Source organism: Ranitomeya variabilis, chromosome 2 (genome assembly GCF_051348905.1).
Source record: "Ranitomeya variabilis isolate aRanVar5 chromosome 2, aRanVar5.hap1, whole genome shotgun sequence".
NCBI lineage: Eukaryota > Metazoa > Chordata > Amphibia > Anura > Dendrobatidae > Ranitomeya > Ranitomeya variabilis.
Window position 1 is genome coordinate 967,158,140 of NC_135233.1, and position 17,783 is coordinate 967,175,922.

The window sequence follows — 17,783 nt, forward strand, 5'->3', positions numbered from 1 at the left end:
ACACAACATTCTCAGGAATGCCGTGCAAACGAACCACATTCTGAAAGAACACAGGAACCAGATCGGAAGAGGAAGGCAGCTTAGGCAAAGGTACCAAATGGACCATCTTAGAAAAGCGATCACATACCACCCAGATGACAGACATGCCCTGAGACACCGGGAGATCTGAAATGAAATCCATGGAAATGTGTGTCCAAGGCCTCTTCGGGACAGGCAAGGTCAAGAGCAACCCGCTGGCACGCGAACAGCAAGGCTTAGCTCGAGCACAAGTCCCACAGGACTGCACAAACGACCGCACATCCTGTGACAAGGAAGGCCACCAAAAGGACCTAGCCACCAGATCTCTGGTGCCAAAAATTCCCGGATGCCCTGCCAACACCGAGGAATGAACCTCGGAAATGACTCTGCTGGTCCACTTATCAGGAACAAACAGTCTGTCAGGTGGACAAGAGTCATGTCTACCAGCCTGAAATCTCTGCAACACACGTCGCAAATCCGGAGAAATGGCTGACAAGATAACTCCCTCTTTAAGAATACCAACTGGTTCTGCGACTCCCGGAGAGTCAGGCACAAAGCTCCTTGAAAGAGCATCAGCCTTCACATTCTTTGAACCTGGTAAATACGAGACCACAAAGTCAAAACGGGAGAAAAACAATGACCAGCGGGCCTGTCTAGGATTCAGGCGTTTAGCAGACTCGAGATACATCAAATTTTTGTGATCAGTCAAGACCACCACACGATGCTTAGGACCCTCGAGCCAATGACGCCACTCCTCAAATGCCCACTTCATGGCCAACAACTCCCGATTGCCAACATCATAATTCCGCTCAGCAGGCGAAAACTTCCTCGAGAAAAAGGCACAAGGTCTCATCACAGAGCAACCAGGGCCTCTCTGCGACAAAACGGCCCCTGCCCCAATCTCAGAAGCATCCACTTCAACCTGAAAGGGAAGTGAGACATCAGGCTGGCACAAAACAGGCGCCGAAGTAAACCGGCGCTTCAACTCCTGCAAAGCCTCCACGGCTGCAGGAGCCCAGTTAGCAACATCAGAACCTTTCTTGGTCATATCCGTCAAAGGTTTAGCAATGCTAGAAAAATTAGCAATAAAACGACGGTAGAAGTTAGCAAAACCCAAGAACTTCTGAAGACTCTTAACTGACGTGGGTTGAGTACAATCATGAATAGCACGGACCTTGACTGGGTCCATCTCCACCGCAGAAGGGGAAAAAATAAACCCCAAAAAGGGAACCTTCTGTACTCCAAAGAGACACTTTGAGCCCTTAACAAATAAAGCATTCTCACGCAAAACCTGAAACACCATCCTGACCTGCTCTACATGCGAGTCCCAGTCATCAGAAAAAAACAGAATATCATCCAGATAAACGATCATAAATTTATCCAGATACTTCCGGAAAATATCATGCATAAAGGACTGAAACACTGAAGGAGCATTAGAGAGCCCAAAAGGCATCACCAAGTACTCAAAATGACCTTCGGGCGTATTAAACGCGGTTTTCCATTCATCTCCTCGCTTAATGCGCACAAGGTTGTACGCACCACGAAGATCTATCTTGGTGAACCACTTGGCACCTTTAATTCGGGCAAACAAGTCTGACAACAGAGGCAAAGGATACTGAAATTTAACAGTGATTTTATTCAAAAGCCGATAGTCAATACAAGGTCTCAAAGATCCGTCCTTCTTGGCCACACCAAGAGGGGAAGAGGAAGGACGGATATGCCCCTTCTCCAGAGATTCCTTGATATACGAACGCATTGTGGTATGCTCAGGTACAGACAGATTAAATAGTCTTCCCTTAGGAAATTTGCTACCTGGAATCAAATCTATGGCACAGTCACAGTCCCTATGAGGAGGCAGAATACTGGACCTGGACTCGCTGAACACATCCTGATAATCAGACAAATACTCAGGAACTTCCGAAGGAGTAGAGGAAGCAATAGACACCGGCTGGGAATCACCATGAATACCCTGACAGCCCCAACTTGACACAGACATTGCCTTCCAATCCAAGACTGGATTATGAGTCTGTAACCATGGCAAACCCAAAACGACCAAATCATGCATTTTATGCAGAACAAGAAAACGAATCACCTCCCGATGTTCAGGAGTCATGCACATGGTTACCTGTGTCCAAAACTGCGGTTTATTTTCCGCCAATGGCGTAGCATCAATACCCCTCAGAGGGATAGGATTAACCAACGGCTCAAGAACAAAACCACAGCGCTTGGCAAATGACAGATCCATAAGACTCAGGGCAGCACCTGAATCCACAAACGCCATAACAGGGTAAGAGGACAATGAGCAAATTAAAGTCACAGACAAAATAAATTTAGGTTGCAAATTACCAATGGCGACAGGACTAACAACCCTTGTTAGGCGTTTAGAGCATGCTGATAAAACATGTGTAGAATCACCACAGTAAAAACACAACCCATTCTGACGTCTATGATTTTTCCGCTCATTTCTGGTCTGAATTCTATCACATTGCATCAAATCAGGTGTTTGTTTAGACAACACCACCAGAGGATTAGCGGTTTTGCGCTCCCGCAAACGCTGGTCAATTTGAATAGCCAGCGCCATGGAATCATTCAGACTTGTAGGAATGGAGAAACCCACCATCACATTCTTAATGGCTTCAGAAAGGCCATTTCTGAAGTTTGCGGCCAGAGCACACTCATTCCACTGAGTAAGCACGGACCATTTCTGAAATTTTTGGCAATACACTTCAGCTTCATCCTGGCCCTGAGAAATAGCCAGCAAGGCTTTTTCTGCCTGAACCTCAAGATTGGGTTCCTCGTAAAGCAATCCGAGCGCCAGAAAAAACGCATCAATATTTGCCAATGCCGGATCTCCTGGCGCTAGCGAGAAAGCCCAATCCTGAGGGTCGCCCCGTAAAAAAGAGATAACAATTTTAACTTGCTGAACTGAGTCTCCAGATGAACGGGGTCTCAGAGATAGAAACAATTTACAATTATCCCTGAAATTCCTAAACTTAAATCGGTCTCCAGAAAACAGTTCAGGAATAGGTATTTAAGGTTCAGACATAGGACTACTGGTAACAAAATCTTCTATGCTTTGCCCACGAGCAGCAAGCTGGTCCACACTTGTAATCAAGGTCTGGACATTCATGTCTGCAGCAATCTCAAGCCACTCAGAGGTAAAGGGGAGGAAGAGAGGAAAAAAAAAAAATCAGAATTTCCTTTCTTATATCCCACTTCTGCAATGCATTAAACATTTAATGTTGGCCTGGCATACTGTTATGACCCCAATGGCAGAGGGTCTCAGGAATAAATACCAAGTCTGCAAACACAAAAAATCAGCTCATAGGGCAGTGGTAACTGGGCTGACCATATATCTAATCCTAGCACCACAAATAGAAGTAGCCGGGGAACGTGCCTACGTTGGTTCTAGACGTCTCGCGCCAGCCGGAGAACTAACTAACCCTAGAAGGGAAAAGAAAGACCTTTCTTGCCTCCAGAGAAAAGACCCCAAAAGTTGGATACAAGCCCCCAACAAATAATAACGGTGAGGTAAGAGGAAAAGACAAACATAAGAATGAGCTAGGTATTTAGCAAAGAGAGGCCCACTAGCTAATAGCAGAATATAGTAAGATGACTTATATGGTCAGCAAAAACCCTATTAAAATATCCACGCTGGATATTCAAGAACCCCCGAACCGTCTAACGGCCGGGGGGAGAACACCAGCCCCCTAGAGCTTCCAGCAAGGTCAGAAATCACATTTAGTACAAGCTGGACAAAAATAGTAGCAAAGCAAGTAACTCAAAAAACAAAGAAGCAAGACTTTGCTTAATTTTGCAAGAGCCAGGACCAGCAGACAGGAGCAACAGAAGGATCTGATTACAACGATGCCAGGCACTGGACTAAGGATCCAGGAAGTTAATATAGCGACACCCCTGGACTAACGACCCAGGTGAGTGCCAAACAGAAAAAAGACAATCCCAGAGTCATACCACTAGTGACCACAAGAGGGAGCCAAAAAGTCTAATTCACAACAGTTAAGTGATTTGTGAGAGCGTCTCTTGTGTTGGATGGTGGGACTGAATGGATCTGCGCTGTTAAGCAATGTGAACAGAGTATGAGTGCTATACATAGGAGAGGCAAGGACAGAGGGGCCGATATGGATGGAGTTTAAAGAGTTTATGCAAGGGCGGTGAGTGAATGCAGCAGCCAGGATATAGATTATACAGATACATATGGTGAGTATTTGTTCTGTTTCAAGTGAATAGGGAATTGTTTTAGATTGTCTTACCTGTCTCCTGCCCTGTCTAACTGCCATGTTATAACTGCAGCATACTTAGAAAAAAAATACTTTGAATAAAACTACACAAATAATAGTGCACGAATGCACCCTTGCATGAATGCATCCCCAAGCTATGTCTACATTTATAGAAGGCTAGCTCTTAGATCTTTTTTTTTTTTTTTTAAAGGGTGTTTCTCTCCCTCTCGTTACCAATCAATCTAACTCTGTTGAGACAGCAGGACACAATAAATGTAGTGATCAGATAAACAAATGTCCAGGTCTACATGGATCATAAACCCCTTTGAAACAGTTATGTGATCTCTCTACATAGGGACAAGCAAAGGTGAGTTAAATATCTATAAACACAAACAAATGCATAATAAGATGACTAACATATATAGATATATGCAGGATTCAATGACGAAGATAGAATGACTCAGATACCATCCAAGCCGCTTGCTGTCAGGGAATGGAGCAATAGACATGCAGGATATTTCAGTTCAGGGAATGAATGATATGTTTACCATCCAAGCCGCTTGCTGTCAGGGAATGGAGCAATAGACATGCAGGATATTTCAGTTCAGGGAATGAATGATATGTTTACCATCCAAGCCGCTTGCTGTCAGGGAATGGAGCAATAGACATGCAGGATATTTCAGTTCAGGGAATGAATGATATGTTTACCATCCAAGCCGCTTGCTGTCAGGGAATGGAGCAATAGACATGCAGGATATTTCAGTTCAGGGAATGAATGATATGTTTACCTGTATGAAGAGAAGAGAGATGCTTGTTATATTCTGCCATGTTATAACTGCTGCATACTTAGAAAAAAATACTTTGAATAAAACTACACGAATAATAGTGCACGAATGCACCCCTGCATTGTAGGACACATTTATGAAACTATGGCTGGGTTCATGTACTGTATGTCTAATTTCTAATTACCTACAACTATGGATGGAAACTGAATTTTTCCAAACCTTTTTGTTGCATCAGTTGTTTAGCCAGGCAGGTGCAGGAGCTGGTCCTATATCTTAACAATAATTTTTTATGTAATTTTTGGATCTGGCCCTGGTTCAGCATCTGGTAGAAAAATGATAAAAGAAGTTGATGGCAAAACTAATGCATTTTGCATCAGTTTTGCCATCAATTGCAATCCGGTTGAGTTGCATTAAGCTAAAAAAAATGAGCCTGATGCAACAGTTATATGCCACTTGCAATAATAATGTGCTTGCCTTTAAGCAAACATTTGTTTCCTGAAGCAGACAATCATAGTGCAGCTTTGAATTTTCCAAAGCAGTTTAAGAAATTAAAACTTAAGTCTTATTGGTTTCTATGAGCCTTACTGCAGATCATAGGAACATCTTGAAGTCAATTTTTTTTAATTTCTCAAATCAATGTCAAACAGGTCTTATTCTAAATCATTTCTATGGGGTTTTAGATCTCTGGTTAGAGAGAGAAAGACACAGTTTGGACTCGATGTCCAAAAATATGTTCCGTTCCAGCATTTATTGCCAGTGCATATACAATACAGGGAAAACGTAAGCAGGCTGAATGATCCAAAATAAAAGATAGCCAAAATCCTGCTTATCTGAACACTTATTTTACCTCTAACTTCAACCATTGCTTGCAACTTGTGCGCAGTTATACTGCTCTGATCAGAGTGAGCTCGCATTGGCCAGCTAGGGATCCTTGTAGACCTCAGAACAGCTAGTTTTCCTAGTGAGACCTCTGGCAAAGTAAAGGTTGTAGTGGAGTAAGAATAAAAGCTTCATCCATTGAAGGGCACCACAAAGCATCCAAGCTTCAAAGCTCAAAATAAATTAAGAGATTAGCTTGGAGCTTCCCTTTACTGCAAAAGTGACATTATGACTGTAATAGAGTGCAGGGTTGCGTATGTCACCACGGAACAGACAGACCAACTGTTGAAGGGGATTTATTAACAGGGGTAAAATTCTCCTCGCAGGTAGTAAACGGGGTTAATAGTCAAGTAAAACAGTAAACAGTTAAGCGGAATCAAAGGGTTAACGAGTGTTCTTGTAACTTATCAGCCCAGGGAGGTCCTGACTGGAGGGTCCTTTTCCCAATGTGGATACAGTCACCAGCAGGGCTTGGGATCCTGAAGTCTCTTCTGTGTCTCCTGGAAGGTCCGGGGTTAAGTCTCTCTGCAATCTGTTCTTCGCAAAGTGAAAGTGAAACCAGAAAATAGCACAGTCTCATTGCTTCTGCAAGAGCCTCTATGCACCAGGCTGACAGTCTCCCTGTATTAACGCTGTCACACACACTCTGGGTAGTTACTTATCACACTCAGGGATTCTTTGCTTGTCACTGCGGTCACCAGGGATTCTTTGCTTGTCACTGCGGTCACCAGGGCTGCACAGTCACTGTCTCTGATTCTGGAGGCTTCCAAATCTACACCCTCACATCCAGCCATCACTCTGGTGGGTATCTCAGCCTCAGTGCCCTCACGGGGAGCACTCTGTCATGGGGAGCGCGGCGCTGCAGCCTGCTTTCTCTCTGGCACGCTGTCCCCTCTCTGGCGCGCTCTCTCTCCCGCACTTTTCTGACCACTCCCCTCTCTTTTCCCAGCAGTCAACCTGTCCCCTCTATCCAGGGCAGAAAGTCTTCCCCCCAACAACCCAGCTGTCTGGCTAAGTGGTTCCAGGCAAGGAGCAGGGAAAGCAACCTCCTTACATTCCCCCTCTCTTAAAGCTCGCCATTCCACGGGCGAGGACTCTTCGTGCTTCTCTTTGTTCTTCGGAGAGGAGTCAGATACCTGCGATTCTCGCATCTCCTTCTGCCTTTCTTCTTGTAGATACTCCAAGACTAAATGGTTTAGGAGCTGCTCATCAGTCAGGTTGAGATATGCTTTCTCTGCGTCATCAACAACTGCTGTCTTCTTCTTTTTCTTCTTCTTCTTCTTGGCTTTGCCACTAGCAGATGTCTGCGTAGATGATTCATCCTCCTCCTTGTCGTTATCGGAAACTTTAGGGACTTCTTGTTCAGGCTCCTCAGTTTGGGGGCTTAGTACACGCAATTCTTCTTCATAGCTCCCCCTCTCTTTGACAGGAGCATTCTTGTCAAACCTTGAGTCAGATGAATTAAGACCATGCAGGCCGGACTCTTTGTCATCTGCGCCGGGCTCTGCGGGCATCACTTCCCAGGTATTCTCAGCCACACGCCCTGTCTCACACAGCTGCTCCATTTCCCTTGTCCGATCAGGAACTGGTGAGCTGACAGCCAGCACATTCTTCACCTCAGGGGACGACATCAGTGTTTCCTCCTCCTCATCGGCTCGGACATTGAAAACGAGTGTCGCAGGAACACTTGGCACTTTCTCTCCTTCTTCAGGAACTCGTGCTGGACAGGGTAGTAAAGCACTTTAGTGGTCTTCTCGAGAGAACGTCACTTTCTTCCTGCCGGTCTGAGTCTCACCAGAGATGCTTGACACCTTCTCCACCTCTCCTTGGCGTCCAACATTGTGGTACTGTCTTGTCCTAGGTGGAACTCTTCTCTTCCTGCCGTACCATTCCCTCCAGGGGCGACATTCCCTCCAGTTAGCAGGACCTTCAGAGGGGTGAGCGGATCTCTGCCACCGCTGTTCTCGGGTAGGGCAATTTCTGGACATGTGTCCCACCTTTCTGCACGTCCAGCACTCACGTCTGCGTCTGTCTGGAGGGCGCTTCAGTTTGGATCATCGACCTCGGCAGGGGACATCTCTCATCAGCGGTTGCTCTTCATCCCAGGGTACGGAGTTACACTCTGGGGCCGCCACCGAAGCCTTCTTTATGTGGCGCACCTCTCCTATATCTCTTTCTGGCGGCTTCCGCACGTTACCTCGGGATATGCCGCTGGTCCCCAAAACTGCAGTAAGGGCTTTCCCCAGACTCTCAATCTCCTCCCAGATTCTTCTTATCTTCAGCTGGAAATCCCGGGTCCACATTGCCTCCTCTTCATTTTGACTGGATGCTCCGCAGTTGTAGCATCTAGGCAGTCTTCTTCGCCGAACGGCACTAGTCTCACTTTGGAGGGTGGTTTCTGCAGCAGGGATCTTCTTATATTCAGCCACCTCCTCACGGACTCGCTTAAGCTCCTTCTTCAAGTCTTCTACCCATTGAGGGGCTGTTACCTCCCTGCTCCATACCTTTCCCACTGGCACTACCACCCCTTGCTCTTGCTCGCGTGTGCGTGCCTCACTCCCGACCTCAGAGAAAGTCATATCTAGCTTTACACGCATGCGCTCTCGCAGGGCCTGTTTCATCAATACATCTCGCAAGCCTGTCACCAGTTGTTCTCGCAGTACAACGTCAATTGACCCCACACCTATGCCGTCCTTCCGTATAATGGCAGTATGAAGCTCCTGCAGTGCGTTCATATATTGCGTCACGGTCTCCCCCTCTCTTTGTACCCGGCGGAACAGTCGCATGCGCAGCTCCCCTACGTCAGTGGGGTCCCCATGCGTCTCCTCAAGTATACGTAATACTTTGTCCAGGGTATCTCTTGCCTGGGGGGGTCTTAGCATAACAGAGTCCCGGGCATCCCCCTCTAGGGCCATCACAGCTATTTCCGCCTGCAGAGCCGGTGTCATAGGATGTATCCGCATCATCCCTCGGATGCGCTCCGTCCAACCCCACAACATGACATTACTCCCTGAAAATTTTGGTAGGTTAGCTAACATGGCTCCCAGGGAGATGCTAGACCTGGGGCCTCCCTCAACTGCTTGGTCTGCCCCTTCCGTGCTACCGTGTGACATCCTGCCGACTACGCCAAGTGTAATAGAGTGCAGGGTTGCGTATGTCACCACGGAACAGACAGACCAACTGTTGAAGGGGATTTATTAATAGGGGTAAAATTCTCCTCGCAGGGAGTAAACGGGGTTAATAGTCAAGTAAAACAGTAAATAGTTAAGCGGAATCAAAGGGTTAACGAGTGTTCTTGTAACTTATCAGCCCAGGGAGGTCCTGACTGGAGGGTCCTTTTCCCAATGTGGATACAGTCACCAGCAGGGCTTGGGATCCTGAAGTCTCTTCTGTGTCTCCTGGAAGGTCCGGGGTTAAGTCTCTCTGCAATCTGTTCTTCGCAAAGTGAAAGTGAAACCAGGAAATAGCACAGTCTTGTTGCTTCTGCAAGAGCCTCTATGCACCAGGCTGACAGTCTCCCTGTATTAACACTGTCACACACACTCTGGGTAGTTACTTATCACACTCAGGGATTCTTTGCTTGTCACTGCAGTCACCTGGGCTGCACAGTCACTGTCTCTGATTCTGGAGGCTTCCAAATCTACACCCTCACATCCAGTCGTCACTCTGGTGGGTATCTCAGCCTCAGTGCCCTCACGGGGAGCACTCTGTCATGGGGAGCGCGGCGCTGCAGCCTGCTTTCTCTCTGGCACGCTGTCCCCTCTCTGGCGCGCTCTCTCTCCCACACTTTTCTGACCACTCCCCTCTCTTTTCCCAGCAGTCAACCTGTCCCCTCTGTCCAGGGCAGAAAGTCTTCCCCCCAACAACCCAGCTGTCTGGCTAAGTGGTTCCAGGCAAGGAGCAGGGAAAGCAACCTCCTTACATGACTACAACTCATGACTAGAGATAAGTGAACCTTTCAAGATTCAGTTCAGTTTGGCGAATGTCCTGATGTTTGCATGTTCACCGAACACACCTGATCCCTATTGAATTAAATGGGAGTCAAGCAAAACACATAGGCAACATCTTAAGGGAAGCCAAAAAGCTTCCCAAACAGCTTAAATTAGCCTGACAGGTGCAGGGTCCGAGCAGAATCCAGATTCTAGTAACCAGATGTTAACCCCGGAGGGTGGAGGTGATCCTGATGTGAGTTAGATACTTGAGGGACACATGGACTGTATTGTGCTGTCATGGCAGGAAAAGGAGGAAGGGACTCTCAGGGTGAGAAGTGGGAGAACAGAGAGGATGATGATGAGATTGTACATCCCACATGTTGTGAACCCAGAGGCATGTAGCTGAGTAGCTCAGTAGAGGACGTGAAGGAGGAGGAAGATGAGGAGGATACATTGTGGCTTGATGCACCATCATGGAGTGAGGCATCCATGACAATCACTGCATGCTCAGCCACAACTCTTGCTGTGGCCTGCGACGGTCGCATGTCTGCAGTTTCCATGGACAGAAAGCCTGTGCTTTTTTGGGGGTCGAAAAGGATTACCCATCTCACGTTTTCTGCCAACTTTGTGAAAAAAAAGACTCAGTCGAGGCAAAAATTGCAGTAATTTGACTACTATATGCATGAAACAGCACCTGTGCGATCAATGTGTGTCAGAGCTGGGACTCTCACAGCGCTAAAATGTGGCCTAATGTGCCACACCAAACATCAACCACATCTGATGCTTCTTCCTCTTCCATCACCGTGGCAAGTGTTCTCATACAGGTAGTGATGAGCAAACGTGCTCGCCACTATTCGTTACTCGCCCGAGTATCAGGGTACTCGGGGTACTCGCCGAGCAGCGAGCATTTCCAGGAATATTTGGCGGTAACTGCAGTCTCCACTCAGCAGTTTTGGTGGACATTAGAGACCCAATCACTGTGCAGAGTGTCATGAATCCCAATGGCTAGGGATAGCAAGGGACAAGCAAGGTAATACAAAATATCGGACGAGCTCTAGGGTGATGGAACCTGGGCTGACCGATGCCCTACGCCTGACAAACGCAACTAGAGATAGCCAGGGAGCGTGCCTACGTTGGTTCTAGACGCCACGCACCAGCCTAAGAGCTAACTAGTACTGCAGAGAAAATTAAGACCTCACTTGCCTCTAGAGGAATGAACCCCAAAAGGTATAGTTGCCCCCCACATGTATTGACGGTGAAATGAGAGGAAGGCACACACATAGAGATGATATATATAGGTTCAGCAAATTGAGGCCCGCTGTAAACTAGAATGCAGAACGATACAAAAGGGGTCTGAGCGGTCAGCAAAAAACCCTAATCAAAAAAACCATCCTGAGATTACAAGAACCCATGTGCCAACTCATGGCACATGGGGAGAACCTCAGTCCACTAGAGCTACCAGCTAGCATAGAGACATAATAAGCAAGCTGGACAAAAAAACCAACAACTGAAAATCAGCACTTAGCTTATCCTGAAAGATCTGGGAGCAGGTAGGCAGGAACCAAACAGAGCACATCTGAATACATTGATAGCCGGCAAGGGAATGACAGAAAGGCCAGGTAAAATAGGAACCACCCAGCCTCTGATGGACAGGTGGAAACCAAAGGCCGCAACCCACCAAAGTCACCCAGTACCAGCAGTAACCACCAGAGGGAGCCCACAAACAGAATCCACAACAGTACCCCCCCCTTGAGGAGGGGTCACCGAACCCTCACGAGAACCCCCAGGGCGATCAGGGTGAGCTCTATGGAAGGCGCGGACCAAATCAGTCGCATGAACATCGGAGGCGACCACCCAGGAATTATCCTCCTGACCATAACCCTTCCACTTAACCAAATACTGGAGTTTGCGTCTGGAAACACGAGAATCCAAGATCTTCTCAACAACATACTCTAATTCTCCCTCCACCAGCACCGGAGCAGGAGGCTCAACCGAAGGAACAACGGGCACCTCATACCTCCGCAACAACGACCGATGGAACACATTATGAATAGCAAACGATGCTGGGAGATCCAAACGAAAAGACACAGGGTTAAGAATCTCCGAGATCCTATAAGGACCGATGAACCGAGGCTTGAACTTAGGAGAAGAGACCTTCATAGGGACAAAACGAGAAGACAACCACACCAAATCCCCAACAAGAAGTCGGGGACCCACGCGGCGACGGCGATTAGCAAACTGCTGAGTCTTCTCCTGAGATAACTTCAAATTGTCCACCACCTGATTCCAAATCTGATGTAGCCTGTCCACCACCACGTCCACTCCAGGACAATCCGAAGACTCCACCTGACCAGAGGAAAAACGAGGATGAAACCCCGAATTACAAAAAAAAGGAGAGACCAACGTGGCAGAACTAGCCCGATTATTAAGAGCAAATTCAGCCAGTGGCAAAAAAGCAACCCAGTCATCTTGATCAGCAGAAACAAAACACCTCAAATAAGTTTCCAAGGTCTGATTAGTTCGCTCCGTCTGGCCATTCGTCTGAGGATGGAATGCAGACGAGAAAGACAAATCAATGCCCATCTTGGCACAAAACGTCCGCCAAAATCTAGACACAAACTGGGATCCCCTGTCAGAAACGATATTCTCCGGAATCCCATGCAAACGAACCACGTTCTGAAAAAATAAAGGGACCAACTCAGAGGAGGAAGGCAACTTAGGCAAGGGCACCAAATGAACCATCTTAGAAAAGCGGTCACACACAACCCAGATAACGGACATTTTCTGTGAAACCGGGAGATCAGAAATAAAATCCATGGAAATGTGCGTCGCAAGTCTGGGGATACGGCGGACAATATTACCCCATCCCTAAGGATACCAGTAGGCCCAGAGTCTCCAGGAGAGTCAGGCACAAAACTCCTGGAAAGAGCATCTGCCTTCACATTCTTAGAACCTGGCAGGTATGAAACCACGAAATTGAAACGAGAAAAAAACAACGACCAACGAGCCTGTCTAGGATTCAAACGCCTGGCAGACTCAAGGTAAATGAGATTCTTGTGATCAGTCAAGACCACCACACGATGTTTAGCACCCTCAAGCCAATGACGCCACTCCTCAAATGCCCACTTCATGGCCAAAAGCTCCCGATTACCCACATCATAATTGCGCTCGGCGGGCGAGAATTTTCTAGAGAAGAATGCACATGGCTTCATCACCGAGCCATTAGAACTTCTCTGTGACAAAACCGCCCCCGCTCCAATCTCGGAAGCATCAACCTCAACCTGAAAAGGAAGTGAAACATCTGGTTGACACAACACAGGAGCAGAAGAAAACCGGCGCTTAAGTTCCCGAAAGGCCTCCACGGCCGCAGGAGACCAATCAGCAACATCAGCACCCTTTTTAGTCAAATCAGTCAAAGGTTTAACAATACTGGAAAAATTAGCAATGAACCGACGATAAAAATTAGCAAACCCCAAGAACTTCTGAAGGCTCTTAACAGATGTAGGTTGTGTCCAGTCACAAATCGCCTGAACCTTGACGGGATCCATCTCAATAGTAGAAGGAGAAAAAATGTACCCCAAAAAAGAAATCTTCTGGACTCCGAAAAGACACTTTGAGCCCTTCACAAACAGAGAATTGGCCCGCAGAACCTGAAACACCTTCCTGACCTGTAAAACATGAGACTCCCAGTCATCAGAAAACACCAAAATATCATCCAAATACACAATCATAAACTTATCCAGATATTCACGGAAAATATTGTGCATAAAGGACTGAAAGACTGACGGAGCATTGGAGAGTCCAAAAGGCATTACCAAATACTCAAAATGGCCCTCAGGCGTATTAAATGCGGTTTTCCACTCGTCACCCTGTTTTATCCGCACCAGATTATACGCACCGCGAAGATCTATCTTAGTGAACCACCTAGCCCCCTTAATGCGAGCAAACAAATCAGTCAATAATGGCAGTGGATACTGATATTTGACTGTAATCTTATTCAGAAGGCGATAATCTATACAAGGCCTCAGGGAACCATCTTTTTTGGCCACGAAAAAAAAACCTGCTCCCAGAGGGGACGAAGATGGACGAATATGTCCCTTTTCCAAGGACTCCTTAATATAATTCCGCATAGCAGTATGCTCTGGCAGTGACAGATTAAATAAACGACCCTTAGGGAACTTACTGCCAGGAATCAATTCTATAGCACAGTCACACTCTCTATGAGGAGGGAGCGAATTGAGCTTAGGCTCCTCAAAAACATCCCTATAGTCAGACAAAAACGCAGGGATCTCAGAAGGAGTAGATGAAGCGATTGAAATCGGAGGTGCATCATCATGAACCCCCTGACATCCCCAGCTTAACACAGACATTGTTTTCCAGTCCAGGACAGGATTATGAGTTTGTAACCATGGCAGACCAAGCACTAGTACATCATGTAAATTATACAGTACAAGGAAGCGAATCACCACAATAAAAACACAATCCATTTTTCCGCCTATAATTTTGCCGTTCACTTCTGGACTGAATTCTATCACATTGCATAGTCTCAGGTGCCTGTTCAGAAGACACCGCCAAGTGGTGCACGGGTTTGCGCTCCCGTAAACGCCGATCAATCTGAATGGCCATAGCCATCGACTCATTCAGACCTGTAGGCGTAGGGAACCCCACCATAATATCCTTAATGGCCTCGGAAAGACCATTTCTGAAGTTTGCAGCCAGGGCGCACTCATTCCACTGAGTAAGCACCGACCATTTCCGAAATTTTTGACAATATATTTCCGCTTCATCATGCCCCTGAGAGAGGGCTAATAAAGCCTTTTCAGCCTGAATCTCCAGGTTGGGTTCCTCATAGAGCAATCCCAATGCCAGAAAAAACGCATCCACATTGAGCAATGCAGGATCCCCTGGTGCCAATGCAAATGCCCAATTCTCAGGGTCGCCCCGCAGGAAAGATATTACAATCTTAACCTGTTGAGCAGGGTCTCCAGAGGAGCGAGATTTTAAAGAAAGAAACAATTTACAATTGTTCCTGAAATTCAGGAAGGTAGATCTATCTCCAGAAAAGAACTCTGGAATAGGAATTCTAGGTTCAGACATGGAAGTGTGAACAACAAAATCCTGTATGTTTTGAACTTTTGCCGCGAGATTACTCAGGCTGGAAGCCAAACTCTGGACATCCATGTTAAACAGCTAATATCAGAGCCATTCAAGGGTTAAGAGGAGGTAAGAAGCAGCTAGACAGCAATTAAGGGCTAGGCAGCAAAACTCTGAAAAAAAAAAAAATTCCCTTAAACACTTCTTTTTCTCCTGCTTCAGCCCAAACAATTAACACTTTGTGGGCCAGCTATACTGTCATGAATCCCAATTGCTAGGGATAGCAAGGGACAAGCAAGGTAATACAAAATATCGGACGAGCTCTAGGGTGATGGAACCTGGGCTGACCGCTGCCCTACGCCTGACAAACGCAACTAGAGATAGCCAGGGAGCGTGCCTACGTTGGTTCTAGACGCCACGCACCAGCCTAAGAGCTAACTAGTACTGCAGAGAAAATTAAGACCTCACTTGCCTCCAGAGGAATGAACCCCAAAAGGTATAGTTGCCCCCCACATGTATTGACGGTGAAATGAGAGGAAGGCACACACATAGAGATGATATATATAGGTTCAGCAAATTGAGGCCCGCTGTAAACTAGAAAGCAGAACGATACAAAAGGGGTCTGAGCGGTCAGCAAAAAACCCTAATCAAAAAAACCATCCTGAGATTACAAGAACCCATGTGCCAACTCATGGCACATGGGGAGAACCTCAGTCCACTAGAGCTACCAGCTAGCATAGAGACATAATAAGCAAGCTGGACAAAAAAACCAACAACTGAAAATCAGCACTTAGCTTATCCTGAAAGATCTGGGAGCAGGTAGGCAGGAACCAAACAGAGCACATCTGAATACATTGATAGCCGGCAAGGGAATGACAGAAAGGCCAGGTAAAATAGGAACCACCCAGCCTCTGATGGACAGGTGGAAACCAAAGGCCGCAACCCACCAAAGTCACCCAGTACCAGCAGTAACCACCAGAGGGAGCCCACAAACAGAATCCACAACAGCAGAGATTGTCTGCCAGGCCATGAAACGCCGCAGCCATCTTTGTTGTGGTCGTGCAGTGATTGGCTGGGCTGTACAGCATCATCCCGAGTATAAGAGACCAGGCGCCGCCCTGCTTGCCGCATTCTGTTCCTGTTTCAGCGAGAGTAGGGAGAGCTCCTGCCGAGATAGGGTCAAAATAGTGGTTTTAGAGTTAGTGTAGGTCTGCAACTCTTACATCCACAACTCCTGAGAAACCAACAGTCCTTTTTAGGGCTAATTCATGGGTCCCAATATTGCAGTGCTAGGCAGGCAGGGCACAGCATATCCACATCAGTGCAAGGCCTGCAGGCACTGTATGTGCGTCCATTGCTCCCACTGCATCCTTCACAAAGCTCTATAACTGCCTGCTGCTGCAGCTTATTTACTGTCTATATACTTTTTTTCCACAAATTCCCCCCCCACAAAAAAATTTATATACAGTCTGTTCTGTCAGACTGAGGCCTGTTGAAAAGTGATAGCTTGTCAGGTGTTTGGTGTTTTAAATTCACCGAAAAAGGCCTCATATATCTCTGTGCTCCAAGTTTGGTCATTAGAGGCCGGTGTACTTATTTTGTGGCTGTGTGATACTCAAATTCTATACAACGCTATTTAGCATAAAAAAATTCAAAGGCCAAAGATTTGTCAGTGTGGTATTTCCGTTACAGCAGTCAACTGTCATATATCTCTGTGCTCCAAGTTTCTATATTCTATACAGCGCTATTTAGCCCCCCAAAAAATTGAAAGGTCACAGATTTGCCAGTGTGGTCTTTCTGTTACAGCCATCATATATCTCTGCTCCAAGTTTTGGCATTGGAGGCCGGTGTACTTATTTTTTGGCTATGTGATACTCAAATTCTATACATCACTATTTAGCATTAAAAATTTTGAAAGGCCACAGATTTGCCAGTGTGGTATTTCTGTTACAGCTGTGATATATCTCTGCTCCAAGTTTGGGCATTGGAGGCCAGCAGTGTGAAACGGTTGTTGGTTGGATAGCGGATAATGCTTCCAGTCACTTAGCCACCACCACCACCTTGCCTTCCACACGGTCAAGTCTGAGTAGCCATGAGTGTGGCCAGGATATTTCTCACCCGAATTCTTCTTCCTCCCACCATGCCGAGTGCCCTGAGACAACTGATCCCACACTTGGACACTCTGAAGAGCTGTTCAGTTTTCTATTTCAAGATTCAGAAATCTCTGTTGGTCTACTTGAAGTGGGGAAAGATGAGATCGCATGTAGAGCTGCCCAAAGCTTTGACCAGCCCCGGTAACACAAAGGCGATGGTGGAAAAGTATCACAAGAGGTGGACGATGATGAGACTCAATTGCCAGAAAGTCAGGAGGAGGAGCAGGGTGTGGATGTGGAAGATGAGGTAGTGGATGACATAGTGACTGACCCAACCTGGCAGGAGGACATGCATAGCGAGGACAGCAGCACAAAGGGTGAATGAGGCTGTTAGGTGTCGATTTCCTACCTCTGCACAGGGGGAATCTCAAACCATCTCCGCTGTGGTCTCCCATTCCTCTACATCTGCAGTGTAGCCTGCTCAGCTGAGATGTCGGTCCAAGCATCTGACTCAGGCTGACACTGGGTGACTGGTTACTACTGTTCTTCCAGGCTCTGCCTTTGTAGCCAGCACTGATCAGCAGCGAGCAAATCTTTCTGGGACTAAGTCTTGCTTTTCCCATACTGGGCATGCCCACAGGACGACCTCCCATTGGAGGTCAGGGGTCACATGCGCAGGTCTTGAAGCGGTACCTGTTGGACCACTAGAAAGGTCCTTGAGTGCTAAAACTATAAAAGGTTCAC